Genomic DNA, 15,475 nt, shown 5'->3' on the forward strand with positions numbered 1-15,475 from the left:
ACGTGAATGTGGCCTCTCTCTCTTAAAAGTAAGATTACTGTACCATGCTGCACTGTACCGTACTCACCCTTCCTGTGATGTGAGATGCTAAAATACCTACGTGATGAGATGGAGTGGGGGGCATGACATAGGTGCTGGGACGTAGCATTAGGCTACTACTGACATACTGAGGATATATCAGAAGGGGGATCATCTGCTTCCCGACGGAGGTTGACCACAGGTAACAGAAACTGTAGAAAGTGCAGCCACAGATGGGCGGGGGGAGCCCTGTATGGCTCTGCTAAACAAGATAACATCCAAAGCCCCTACAGAGTCCATGCCTGGCACACAGCAGAGCACTCAGGAAATGTAGGTTGCCTTCCTCTTTTCCTTCACTGCCATTGAGAAAGTAAATCTGTGTCCTAAGATGGCCAACCGAGCCAGCGAGAGAGTCCCAGTCCTTGCCCCGGGGCTCTTCCGAGTTCTTCTCCCTGCTCTGCTTCCTGCGAGCACCAATCTGGGTCCTTCTCCCTCTCCTGCTTCACGCATGCGCCAAAAGTGCCAAGTATGCGGAAGTAGAAGTGTATAAATTGCCCCCTTTGTTTGTGCTCGGGGCTCAGACCTTTGGAGACCACTCCCGTCTGAGCCCGCCGGCGGTAAATAAACCTCCTCTCCTCCAAGATCTCCAGGTGCCGCTTGGTTCTTGCATCGGGCAATCCAGTCCAGGTTCCATAACACCATCTCTGGAGGTACAGGGCTGTAGGAAGTTCCTGAGCCCACTGGCCCGGCCCCTGGGCTACAGGACCAGCAAGTCTCCTGGGGGAGTGGGATGCATACACCTGCAGGGCATGGCACCTGGACAGGGAAGACCTTATAGGCAGGCAGCGCAAACAGTCCCATGCCATCCCACCCTCACCCGCAACCATGGACACCTACTTCATGATATAATGACACAAGTAGTAATAAATAAATAATAAATAAGCTACCCATTCAGTTAAAGCAGCCCCTGGCTATGATGAGAATTACCCCCTATCGTCATTTTTATAAGCCATCTGCTTTACGGAGAATATTTCATTTAATCCCTAGAACCATCCTATAAGCTCAGTCCCCCCATTTATTTTCCATTTGAGATCCAAAGAAGCAGAGGCTTGGAGAGGCCAAGGTCAGCCTCTGAGCCTGCGTTCCTCCCCCCCCCCTTGGCTCCACCTCTCCTGTTGGCCCCTTTGCTGGACTGCTCCTGTCATTATGCCATTCTCATTATTAGTAACTGTGTTTTCTAGTTAGTAACTGCCATGGTTCGTGCAAAGGCAGAGTGTACTAGATAGAAGAGTCTTGGCTGTTGGCCTCATCTCTGTCATTCGCTGTCACTTTCAGTGTCATGGACGGTCCTGTCCACGGAACACTGCCCACTGGCCTCCACTCTGAACAGTCCCCTCTGGGGGGAGGGCCCCTGCCTGACAGGATTTTATGGACATGAGCCTAAGCTTCCTATTCAGACCTGAACCTTTCCCTTCAGGGTGGACATACTCCAGGTTCTGGTCTTGGATCCCCCCTTCAGAACATGGGAGAGAAATGGACCCCCTTTCCCACCCCTAGTTAGGGTACCCTACCTTCTGATCCACAGCCCTTATCCAGGCTCACCCTGCTACCCTCAGCCTAGCTCGGGCAGAAGGACCATTGGTGTCTCATCCGCAGGTACCAACATGGCCAACAGTGCCATTCCTAAGCAGTACGGTATTGTGGTTCACTGGGCGCCATGCCCCACAGACTAGAGAAAACAGCAATGATAATAATTGAGATAGGGATTTATAAAGTATTCACCACAACACTTTACAACAAACCTTCAACATATGTTAGCTAAACGCCCCTGGTGCTTCCAGACGCCTGAATCTCTCCTCGTTCTGTGCCTTAATTCACGGTGACTTGTAATGTGGTTTTAACTGCCATGGTTCGTGCAAAGGCAGAGTGTACTAGATAGAAGAGTCTTGGCTGTTGGCCTCATCTCTGTCATTCGCTGTCACTTTCAGCCAGCCATTCCTGTCCCCTAGATCTTGGTTTTTATATCTGTGAAATGAGTGATCAGTGATGGCCAAGGGCCCCTCCAGATCAAATATATCTCTTCCCTTTAGCTTTCACATTATTCATCCAGTTCAATCAATTAACAAATATTGATTAAATTATATTCTGGGGCCTGCCAAAAGGAGGGATGCCTTTCATCTCTGTGCTAGAACATGATTTAATTTATTTTTCCTCGCATGAACTGGAAAATTACTGGGGACAAAGACAGAGAGCAGCTCAAAGCCTTGACCATCTTTCTTCCCTTTGAACTCAATGAAAAGCAGCATCTGCTCCTGACTGAGCCCGGAGGTGGAGCTACCAGAGGCTGATGAGGTCGAAGCTTCAGGGCATCTCCTCTGCACGTGCCCTTGGCAAAGGCTCTGGCAGGGTCTGGACATGGTCATATGTTTTTGACAAAGTTTCAAAAGTTACAACATTTTAGCTGCAAAGCCAGTTAAGGCTGGAGGTGCTTCTACTGATGTCCCCTTTATCATTCTTCCCATCATGTTAGGTGGCAGGGGCGTGGCCCTGAGTACTTTTAGGGTCCGGCTAAGGGAAGCTGAGTCGGGGATACACTTAGTTATTGGGTTTTAGTGGAATATGTGCAACTGATTACTCTCCCTTGCAGAGTTGCATTAATGGGGACTGCCCTAGTGTAAGACTGGCTTTCAGGGACACTTCTAGGAAGCAACGGGAGGACTCACCAATGTGACGCCCACTGCAGGGCTGCAGGACCTAATCTGTCCCGTTTGCTACTGTACCCAAAACCAGAAGCATGTGGTTAGTGGTGGAGGAAAAAACATACAGAGCGACAACCTAATCTGTGGAATAGTCTTCCAAATCTCACAGCCAGCCATTGGCATGACACTCGAAAGAAACTTGATAGAGAAACTCCCAAATTTGACAACGATCTTAAACATTTACGTGATATCACCAGTGATTTTTCTCCGTGTTCCCTAGAGTAGTAGGTTAGGAAGCTAAAAGGAACTTCTCAAACTGTCAATAATAGCCCCCCAAAAATGCTTAACCACCCCAGAGTAAAGGCTGGATTATCTTGTTATCCTATCAAAAATATCACAAAATTTCCATAAAGAAAGGATGCTGCCAAAAGATTTAGGAAAGGGACACCTGGGTGACTCAGATGGTTAAGCATCTGCCTTTGGCTTAGGTCAGATCCCAGGGTCCTGGGATCAAGCTCTGCATCGGGCTCCCAGATCCATGCAAAATCTGCTTCTCCTTCTCCCTCTACCCCTCCCCCTGCTTGTGTGCTCTCTCTCTCAAATAAATAAATAAAATCAAAAAAAAAAAAAAAAAAGCTTTAGGAAAAAAATTACTAAGTATTCCAGGCATATAATTAATTACGAATTATGTTATTATTTATGATGTTTGTGGTGTTTGCCAACTTTAAGATTTTGTAGCTTGTGATTTATTTTCTGCTCTGGATAGTCTCTTTCATACCGAATTTTATTAATTCACATTTTATATTCTTATTCCCAAAAAAGATTCCCCAATTTGCATCAGATTCAGGAGCCATAAGACAGAGATCTGTCCCCTGCCTTACCTGAAGGCAAGAAGCTTCAGTTTGCTGAATGGCCTGGGGCCCCAGAGCAGATGTCGCTCCCAGGGTGGTGGAGGGGACCAAGTCAATCCTAGGAGACATGAGCAAGCCAGCATGGGTGGGGTGGGCCTGATCTGACGCCTTCTATTGCTTTCATGAGGGCAGAGACAGCAGGCCCAGGAGACCCCTGGTCACAACTCTCTTGCCTCATGTGGGGCAAGTAACGGACAAAGCATCACACCCACACACCAAGCCAACAGCGTCCATCCATAATGCCTTGGACAGATGGACAGGTATGTCCTCCCCTCCTCGGCTGCTTTGCAGCCCAACCCTGAGAGGGACCCAGAGGTCACGGTCCTTAACAATAGCCAAGGATGGTCTGGGAACCCTGCTGCTTCCAGCGAGAAACTAGTCAAAGGAAATAGGTACAACATTCCCCTTGGAATTAGGAGGAAGCAGTGAGATAGTAAATATAAGAGTAATGAATCTGTCACGCTGTCAGTAAATGCTTACGGAGGCCAGACAAAGGATGCGATCAAAGGGGAGGCCTTGCAGATAAGTTTGCTTGGCAAGCACGGTTTTCATCCTGCAGTTTGAACGAGCCCCAGTTCCGCGAAGTAGCGCTGACCCAGGGCCGCTTGGAGCGTTTATGGAATTTGCAATTGCAAACGGACCACTTGAGTCATCAAGGACATGGGGTTATCCCATCCTGACGGCGGAACCTCCCCCACCCTCCCTCAGGCTCTCAGATCATTGGCTTCTGTCCTGCTGGCCCCCTGGGAGTTGGACGTGAGGCTCCAGGGACAGGCTGGGCCAGGGGCTCGCAGCTGGCAGGCCTCCAAACGGCACCCATCAGTCCTGCTCCGATGCACGCGGAGGTTAGAGCGCACGAGAGTCAGTGCAGTGCTGGGGGGGGGGGGCGGGGGTGGTGTTTGGCTCAGTGAGCAGCTCCCTGCAGGACCGCCATGCCTGATGGCAGGGAGAAGCTACTCAGTTAGAAAAGTCTGTCTACCCATTCCAGCCTTCCAGGAAAACAACCATCAAGGGCTCACTTCTGATAAAGCTCCTCTATCCTGTCGATGGACTCTGAGAAACAAACTGAGGGTTCTAGAGGGGAGGGGGGTGGGAGGATGGGTTAGCCTGGTGATGGGTATTAAAGAGGGCACGTTCTGCATGGAGCACTGGGTGTTATGCACAAACAATGAATCATGGAACACTACATCAAAAACTAATAATGTAATGTATGGTGATTAACATAACAACAAAAAAATTTTTTAAAAAAAGCTCCTCTCTCCTCTCCACATCCCGTCCATCGATGTCCCTTACGGAAGTGATTACAGATAAATGGACAGTGGAATTAGAAGTGCCCTGGGCATCACTGACTCACCGGTGCTCATTAGAACCTCCCAGGGCCCGTGTCTGCAGGCTGCTCCCCTTCTCCCCAGGTCCTAGCAGAACTGGGCCTGCCTCTGTTTTCGGCTAAATCCTTCCACATGCAGGCCTTCAGCCTCATGGTGAAAAAACAACTCAGTGTCAAAAGCACCAGCCTGTGGATGGCTGATGGGCAAGGCCCACCTCTGGCACCATGTAAAAGATGAGCAGTAAGTCTCAGGTCCTGGTTCATCTCATCTTTCCTGATTCTTAGAAAGATTAGTGAGGGGAAAAAAAAAAAAGCAGAGATAGACAAGATGTTGAAACACATAAGTGAAATACATGTAAATTCAAAAAACCCCTTTTCTTACACACATTCACCACCTAGCATGTGCCGGGCTGTGTGCTAAGAACTTTGCACACACTGTTGTCTTTAAAGCTTGTGATAACCCCTGAAATTAGTGAGCTAGAGAGAGGCAGAATAGGCCAGAGACTGAGCTTTCCCAGATTCCAATTCTGGGATGTGTCTTGGTGTGTAAGTTTAAGAATTGTGGGCACCTCTCCTGCAAGATCTTCCCAGAGGTTTCAGGCCTGGGACACAGGCCTTGAAAGGGACCAGGTGGAGGCAAAGCTAGTCATCAGCTGCAGGGGAGGGTGGGGTGGGCCACTGGGTAGTCTCCCTCACCTCTTGGCAGAAGATAAGAAAAGAAAATTGGAAATATAGGCTTATAGCCCTAGGCTAAGAAAAGAGAAGAAAACGCAAGGCATTTTAATATTAATCAGAAGATATACAAATGTTATATATACAATGGAATATCATGCAGCCATCAAAAGGAATGAGATCTTGCCATTTGCAACGACGTGGATGGAACTGGAGGGTATTATGCTGAGCGAAATAAGTCAAACAGAGAAAGACATGTATCATATGACCTCACTGATATGAGGAATTCTTAATCTCAGGAAACAAACTGAGGGTTGCTGGAGTGGGGGGTGGGGTGGGAGGGATGGGGTGACTGGGTGATGGACACTGGGGAGGGTATGTGTTCTGGTAAGAGCTGTGAATTGTGCAAGACTGTTGAATCTCAGATCTGTACCTCTGAAACAAATAATGCAATATATGTTAAGAAAGAAAAAAAGAAGAATGTAGCAGGAGGGGAAGAATGAAGCGGGGGAAATCGGAGGGGGAGAAGAACCATGAGAGACAATGGACTCTGAAAAACAAACTGACGGTTCTAGAGGGGAGGGGGTGGGAGGATGGGTTAGCCTGGTGATGGGTATTGAGGAGGGCACGTTCTGCATGGAGCACGGGGTGTTATGCACAAACAAGGAATCATGGAACACTATATCTAAAACTAATGATGTAATGTATGGGGATTAACATAACAATAAAAAAATTAAAAAAAAAAAAAAAAAGAAGATATACAAATGTGTCTCTCACTCTGAGATGCTTAGCTCAAACCTGCCCTGCCCAAATCTAGCCAAGTTGAATTTGTATCTCTGGAGAAATGGGTCTTTTACTGTTTAAAACTACAACATACACACACACACACACACACACACGCACGAGATAATATAATAAGCACACATGTACTCTCCATCCATCAACGGCCAAGCAAGTATTGTTTCCTCCTCTAAAACAACAGGTTTGCTAAATTCTCCTCCTTAACGGGAAAACGGGCCCTTTTAAGAAATGATTTTAATGGCGCCACCTGGTGGATTCATCCTAAAAATGCTATCTGTTCTTGCTCACAATCCAATTGGACGTGAAAGGACAAATTCTAATGCATAATGAGACATCCGGTCCCCGAATTTTTCCCCGTGGCTTCCCTTTATTTTCTCTCTTAGGCACCTTCAGCCTCCTTTCCATTCTACTACAATCGACTGATCCTTGAAGTTCCCCATTTCGTTTCATAGCCTCTCCGCTGCATTAGGGCTATTTTATGGCAAGATTTACAGCAATCTCAGAAATAAAGAAAACTGTTGTAAAATAACCGTGGACAACATTATAAACCGGCAATAAAATTGGCCAAAATGTACAGCTGGTATTTATGTAGGCCACCTGTTCCATTTTGAGCCACTTCTGATCTACTGCTTTCAGCCCATTCACTGTGCTTTGAAAGACCTCTCACTCGCCTTCGTCCCCTCTGAAGGCCTTTGGAAATAACAGTAATTTCCAGGATGTGCTGAGACCTCACATCAAGCTAACCTTGCTTGTCCACATAGCCGTAACCGTGCTAGAGGCCCATCCTGGCTGAGTCCTGCTTCTTCATTTTCTAGCTCTGCCAAAACTCGGACAGAAGAAAAGATTTTCATGCCATCCACAAGGTACACTTGAATCCAAACACACATATTCATATAAAAAATTAATTTAAAAAAATTTCTGAATAAAATTTTAAAAAAATATTTAAGTACATACATACTATTCACCAACCACGGAGAAGGTACTACAGCCATAATTTGTAGGAGTGGTTCCCATTTAATGAGCACCTACTCAGTACAAGGTGAAAATGTTACATATATTATCTCTAATCCTTGCAACAATTTGGCAAAGTTGGTTAAATCAATTGCTCATTACCTCTGTGACTTCAGTAAATAATTCTATCAACCTCACTTTAGAAGTTGGCCTATCAACTGTACAGGAATATAGTGAGAATTCAAAGCAACAGAAGTAATAGCTAAGATAAAATCCTTATTCTGTCCTAAGCATTCTTATGAGAACTCTCCACATATTAACTCATTTTATATAGGCATAGCCCACCTACTAAGTGAGTGCTATTAGTATGCCCAGTTGATAAGAGAATACAGAGACCCAAAGAACTGAAGTAACTTGCCAAGGGCCACAGGTTAATAAATGGCAAAGCCAGGATGTGAACCCCAAAATTCGTTCTCCAGAGCACAATGTTCTTTGACAACTAATTGCAACAACTGTTTTAATGATTTTTTTTTTTTAAATCAATGAGTGCCATCAGCATAAATGTTGGAATAAAGATTTCCAGAATTTCTCTTCTCTGTAGAAGCAATAAGAAACTCAACAAAAATTGCCAGGATTGACTTTTTCAGAACTTCAGAAATTAACCAAAGGCTTGCAGCAACTGAAAACCATGTATTCAAAAAAACCACTGAATCTTGCTAAAAAACAATGAGCTTTGTGGTTTTAACTCACCTTACTCCCATCCCTCACTCTCCTGCTCTGGTGGTAGCTTTGAAAGGTAACAACCCACATTCCCAGTACAGCCTTGGAGCCACCAGAGGGAGCAAAATGGAACTAGAGCTCTTTCAAGACCTCATTCCCAAAGGTTTGTCATTATCTGACCTGTCCAGGCCCATCTGTCTGGTGGTTCCTGGAAGACTCCCCTTGCAAGGATATCTGTATTTGACCTGACTTAGAGATTTACTGGTTCCACGCATTTGAGGAAATCTCTGTCAAATCATTAGCTGACCATTAAGCAAAGCAAGTAGAGACTCCAGCAGCCACAAATGATAAAGAATAGAGACTTTATCAAACTAGTTCAGAGAAGTTACTAAATAAACAAAAACAACTAAAAGCAGCTACAGCAGAAGACTCTGGGCAGGCAGGGAGAATCTGATTTCCAGAGGTGTTACATCATATTACTTTAAGTGGCCAATTTTCAACAAAAATTACAATATAGGTAAAGAAAGAAGAAAGTATTGGCTCTTTAAATAAAATGATCGGGGCGCCTGGGTGGCTCAGTCGTTAAGTGTCTGCCTTCAGCTCAGGTCATGATCCCAGGGTCCTGGGATCAAGCCCCGCATTGGGCTCCCTGCTCCATGGGGAGCCTGCTTCTCCCCCTCCCACTCCCCCTGCTTGTGTTCCCTCTTTCATTGTATCTCTCTCTGTCAAATAAATAAATAAAAATCTTTATAAATAAATAAATAAATAAATAAATAAATAAATAAAATGATCAATAGAAATTGTCCCTGAGGAGCCACAGACATGAACTTACTAGGAAAAAACTTCAAATCAGCTATTTTAAATATGCTTCAAAAGCTAAAGGAAATCAGGCCGGAAGAACTAAAGCAAAGTATGAAAGCAATGTCTCACCAAATAAAGAATATCCATCCAGGGACAGGAATTATATATTTAAAAAACAGAAATTCTAAGAGTTTAGAAGTACAATAACTAAAATTAAAATTCACCATAGGAAAACAGTATCAAATTTGAGCAAGCATGAGAAGTATTGCAAATTTGAAGCTAAGTCAATTAATATTATCTAATCTATAGAACAGAAAGTAGAATAAAGAAAATGAACACAGCCTCAAAGGCCTGTGGGACATCTTGAATCAAGCCAACATATGCAACATATCCCAGGAGAGGGGAGAGAGAAAGGGATAGAAAGAATTCTTGAAGAAATGTGGCTAAAAACTCCCAAATTTGATGGGAAAAAGTTCCAACAAAGTCCAAGTAGGATGAATAAACTCAGAGAGATATGCAGCCAGACATGTCATAATCAAACTGTTGAAAGACAAAGGCTAAGAGAAAACCTTAAAAGCACATGAGGAGAACCATCATGTACAGGGGTCTTCAATAAGAATAACAGTTGATTTCTCATTAGAAGCCATGGAGGCCAGAAGACATTGGATGACACATTCAAAATGCTGACAGAAAACAAGCAAACAAAAAAACTTACTGACAAAGAACTCTATAGCCAGCAAAATTATTCTTCAAAACTGAAGAAGAGGGGCACCTAGCTGGCTCAGTCAGTTAAGCATCTGCCTTCAGCTCAGGTCATGATCCCAGGGTCCTGCTCAGTGGGGAGTCTGCTTCTCATTCTCCCTTGGCCCCTCCCCCTGCTCATGCTCTCTCTCTCTCTCTCAAATAAATAAATAAAATCTTCAAAAAAATATTAGGGCAGAAGAAAAATAGAGAATGGAAAAACAATAAAGAAAAATTGACAACACCAAAACTTATTTATTGAAAAGATACACAAAATTTACAAAACTTTAACTAGACTGACCAAGGGAAAACAAAGACTAGATTTAAGTTACTAAAATCAAGAAAGAAAGGATGTTATTACCAACTTCTAGAAATAAAAACAATAATATGGAAGACTATAAACAACTGTACGTCAACAAATCAGACAACTTAAATGAAATGGACAAGTTCCTAGAAAGGTAAAAAAAAAAAAAAAAAATCACCTTAACTTCCTCAAGAACAAATAGAAAATATGAATAGACTTATAAGAAGTAAAGAGATTGAATTACTAACCAAAAAACTTCCCACAAAGACTTTAAAGCACAGCACCATATGACTTCACTGGTGAATTCTACCAAATATCTAAAGAAGAATTAATACCAATCTTTAACAAATTTCTAAAAGAGAGAAGAGAAAGAAACATTTCCCAATTCATTCTATGATTCCAAAACCAGACAAAGACATCACAAGAAAATAAAACTACAGATTAATATCCCTTATGAATATGGATGTAAAAATCCTCAATAAAATACTAGGAAACTAAATCCAGCAGCATATAAAAAGGATTATACACTATGAACAAGTGTTATTTATGCCAGGAATGCAAGGGTAGTTCAATATAGAAAAATCAACCAATGTAGTACACCACATTAATAGAACAAAAGACATGACAATCTCAATAGATGTAGGGAAAATTTTTGACAAAATACAACATCCTTTCATAGCAAAAATATTCAATAAACCAGGAATAGAAGAGAAATTCTTCAATCTGATAAAGTGCTTAAATGCAAAACCCATACTAATAATATCTTACTTAGTGGCAAAAGACTGAAAGATTTCCCTCTACAATCAGGAACAAGGTAAAGATGTCTGTTTTACCACTTCTATTCAACAAGTTGTACTTGGGATTACAACTACAGCAATTTAGGGAAAAAAATAATAAATAACAGGAATCCAAATGGAAAAGGAAAGTGTAAAACTAATTCTATAACTAGATGACATGATTTTGAAAATAGAAAGTCCTAAGGAAGACACAAAAAAATATTAGCGCTAATAAACACATTCAGCATGGCTGCAAGACACAAGATAAAAATACAAAAATAAATTGTATTTCTATAACTAGCAATGAACAATTCTAAATGAAATTAAGAAAACAATTGTACAATAGCATCAACAAGAACAAAATACTGAGGAATAAATTTAACAAAAGAAGTGCAAGACTTGTACACTGAAAACACTTCATAAAACATTCTTGGAAGAATTAAAGAGAGGACCTAAATAATGGAAAGATATTCCATATTCATTGATTGAAAGACCAAATATTGTTAGGATGGCAGTGCTCTCCAAAGTAATCTACAAATTAAGCACAATCCCTATCAAAATTCCAACTTCTTTCTTTGCATCAATCGACAAGATTATCTTAATATCCACTGGAAATTAAAAGGATCCAGAATAATCCAAAATCTTAAAAAAGAAAAACAAAGTTGGAGGACTCATATGCCCCAATTTTAAAACCTACTGCAAAGCTACAATAATCAAGATAATGGGGTAATGGCATAAGAATAGATGTAGATTGGGGCACCTGGGTGGGTCAGTCGGTTAGGCATCCGACTCTTGATCTCAGCTCATGTCTCAGTCTCATGATCGTGAGTTCAAGCCCCACATTGGGCTCCATGCTGGGTGTGGAGCCTACTTTAAAAAAAAAAAAATACATAGATCAATGAAACAGAATTGAATGTTTATCAGTAAATCCATACAGCTGTGGTCAAGTGATTTTTGACAAGGGTACCATGATCATTCAATGGGGAAAGAATAGTCTTTTCAACCAATAATGCTTGGACAAGCGGTTAGCCACATACAAAAGAATGAAGTTGGGACCCCCACCTCACACCATATACAGAAATTAACTCAAAATTAAGGATCAAAAGTCTAAATGGAACAGCTAAAGCTATAAAAATCTTTAAGAGAATGGGAGTAAATCTTTGTGACCTTGGATTAGGCAATAGGTAAACTGGACTTCACCAAAATGTAAAACTTTTTTGAGTCAAAGGATACTACTGAGAAAGTGAAAAGACAACCCACAAAATGGGAGAAAATATTTGCAAATTACGTATCTGATAATTATCTAGTATCCAGAATTTATATATATATCTTTAAAACTCTTGTAACTCATCAATAACAAAACAAGTAATCCAATTTAGAATAGGCAAAGGATTTGAATAGACATTTCTCCAAAGAAGACCTACAAATGATTAACAAACACATGAAAAGATGCTCAGTATCATTCATAACTAGGATAATACAAATGAAATCCACAAGGAGATACTACTTCACACCTACTAAAATGTCTATGTTATATATATATATATATATATATATATATATATATATACACACACATACAGTTTGGAGGTTATATATATATATATATATATATATATATATATATATATATATATATATCTTTCCAAATAAAAAAAACAAGAGCTAGTGTTGGTAAGGCTACAGAGAAATTTGAACAATCATACATTTCTGTGGGAATATAAAATGGTACAGCCACTTTGGCAAACACTCTGGCATTCCTCAAAATGTTCAACATGGAGCTACCATACAACCCAGAATTCCACTCCTTGGTATATACTGAAGAGAATGAAAACATAATTTGTGTCAAGAAACATAACACAAAATATAACTTGTGCAGGTGTTGGCGAAGATGGGGAGAAAGGAACTCTCTTGCACTGCTGGTGGGAACGCAAACTAGTGTAGCCACTCTGGGGAACAGTTTGGAGGTTCCTTAAAAAGTGAAAAATAGAATTACCCTGCAATCCAGCAATTGCACTACTGGGTATTTACCCTAAGGATACAAAAATACAGATTCAAAGGGGTACATGTACCCCAGTGTTTATAGCAACACTATCTACAATAGCCAAACTATGGAAAGAGCCCAAATGCCCATTGACTGATGAATGGATAAGGAAAATATGGTATACACAGACACAGACACAGACACACACACACACACACACACACACACACAGACACACACACACACACACACACACACACACAGAATATTACTCAGTCATCAAAGAACGAAATCTTGCCATTTGCAATGACGTGGATGGAACTAGAGAGTATTATGCTGAGCAAAATAAGTCAGTCAGAGAAAGACAAATACCATATGATCTCACTCATATGTGGAATTTAAGAAAGAAAACAGATGAACATATGGGAAGGGGGGAGAAAGGAGAGAGGGAAACAAACCATAAGAGACTCCTAACAATAGAGAACAAACTGAGGGTTGATGGAGGGAGGTGGGTGGGGGATGGGCTAGATGGGGGATGGGCATTAAGGAGGGCACTTGTTGTGATAAGCACTGGGTGTTGTATGTAAGTGATGAATCACTGAATTCTACTCCAGAAACCTATACACACACACACACACACACACACACACACACATATATATAGAATATATAGTGATATACATATCTTGTGTTATAAAACATAACACAGAACTTGTACATGAATGTTTATAGCAGTATTAATCATAATACGCAAGAGGTGGAAACAACCATCAACTGACAAATGGATAAACAAAATATAGTATATCGATATAATGGAATATTTTTCAACCACAAAAAGAATGAAGGTTTATCTGGGCACCTGGGTGGCTCAGTTGGTTAAGCGACTGCCTTTGGCTCAGGTCATGATCCCAGAGTCCTGGGATCGAGTCCCACATTGGGCTCCAGGCTCAGCAGGGAGCCTGCTTCTCCCTCTGACCCTCTCCCTTCTCATGCTGTTTCTTTCTCTCTCTCTCTCTCAGATAAATAATAAAACCTTTAAAAAAAAAAGAATGAAGGTTTATCCATGATATGACATGGATAAACCTTGAAAACATTATGCTAAGTGGAAGAAGTCATATAGTGTAGGACTCCATTTACATGAAGTTTCCAGGACAGGAAAATCCATACAGACAGAAAATAGATTAGTGGTTGCCAGTGGGTCGAGGGAGGAGCAAATGGGAGAGTGACTGCTAATGGTTACGAGGTTTCTTTTGGGGATAATGAAAATGTTCTGGAATAATAATAAACAGTGATGATTATGCAACCTAATGAATATACTAAAAACCAATTTTAAAAATCTGTTCCTCAAATCAAAGTTTTCACATGTAAGTAGTGATCTGTACCTTCCAAACTTCTGTTTTGTACTATTCCTGATCTGATCTTCATATTCTCATCCTATGTGTAAGGTGGGCATGATGACCTCCATGGTCATTTGTGGGTGCAGATTCTTTCCTTTTTATCTCTGCCAAGCATGAGGGCATGGCCTTTGTTTGCATGGTCCAAACACAGTCATGATCATGGCCTGGAGTAGCATGGACCACTTCTGTTCGGATTCCACCAGGGAGAACCTTATCACGTGACATGTGTGCTCTGGAAGGAGGCTCAGAAATACAGTCTAGCTATGTGCCTAGTATCAGAGAAAATAGATGTTGGAGGATGGGAATCTCTGCCACATATTGAATTTTCTAGAGAACCAGACTCTGAGACACAGACCATTCTGCAGGAACACATCTGGAGATGACCAACCATCATAAGAAATCCCAGTCTTCTGTCCACCTTCACAAATCTCCATAATCCATTCCCAACTCACTCAGACTGCTCTGTGTTCCCTAATCCTCACCACATTACACTGCTCTGGTTCAGCTGATTCCATGAGCCTATGTGGATCTTTCCAGCCACCCCACTCCACTGCTGCATTATTCAGGATGTGTTTGCCTCTCTCCATTCATTCCATCTAAAATCTCCCCTTCCTCCAAGTCAATCTCAAGTGTAATTTGTCCTGTAGAGCCATCCTTGACAAGTAGCCTGTGCATGGCTGTGTGTCCTCCCTGAGCTCTTAGCACATATGTAGATTTATTTACCTTGCATTGTGTTGGTCACTGTTTACCAAAAGGAATTGATTGAAGTATCCTGTGTGAAGAATACCCTGGAAGATTGAACTTATAGTGTATCTACTGAAGCATAATAAGATGAAAAGTCTGGGGGAGAAAAAAGATGAAGGGTCTGCCCTCAATTATTTCATTCCTTCGTCGGGGAGATAATATAGTAGCTCTCCATGGAAGACATTCAGATAAATTGCCTTCAGAGTTCACATGTGGGAGAGGTTTCCCCTGAAGAGAGGGGTGGGGAGGCTGACTACAGAAGAAAGCTTGGGGTCAGCCCATATGTGACACATATGTGATAATGTCCTTTTCATCTGTCTGAGTCCCCTCTCATGCATCCTTCATAGGAGCTACCAAAGTGATCTCTCTAAAATCCGCCCAGGCCACTCTGTTGCTGAAAGCCCTTTGTGACTCTCCTCAGCCCACAGCAGCCTTTCCCACGATGTGATACAGCATTAAGCACTCCACCAACAGTGAGCTCGTGGCCAGCCCTGCATGAAACAACCCCCCAGAGACTCACACTGCACATCAACACAGAAAAGGCTCTGAGAATGCTCCAGTAATGCTGCCTGACTTCTGGACTCTCACTTATCTTAAGTGCATTTGACCCCATGATGCTCTTTTCCCTC

The 15,475-nt window shown here is 42.0% G+C and overlaps 1 long non-coding RNA gene across 1 annotated transcript in view; it reads right to left on the reverse strand.

The window, feature by feature from the left end:
- Window positions 1–15,475, reverse strand: part of LOC144382742 (uncharacterized) — an 85,697-nt gene that overhangs the window by 27,990 nt on the left and 42,232 nt on the right. The window lies entirely within an intron of this gene.

Source organism: Halichoerus grypus, chromosome 8 (genome assembly GCF_964656455.1).
Source record: "Halichoerus grypus chromosome 8, mHalGry1.hap1.1, whole genome shotgun sequence".
NCBI lineage: Eukaryota > Metazoa > Chordata > Mammalia > Carnivora > Phocidae > Halichoerus > Halichoerus grypus.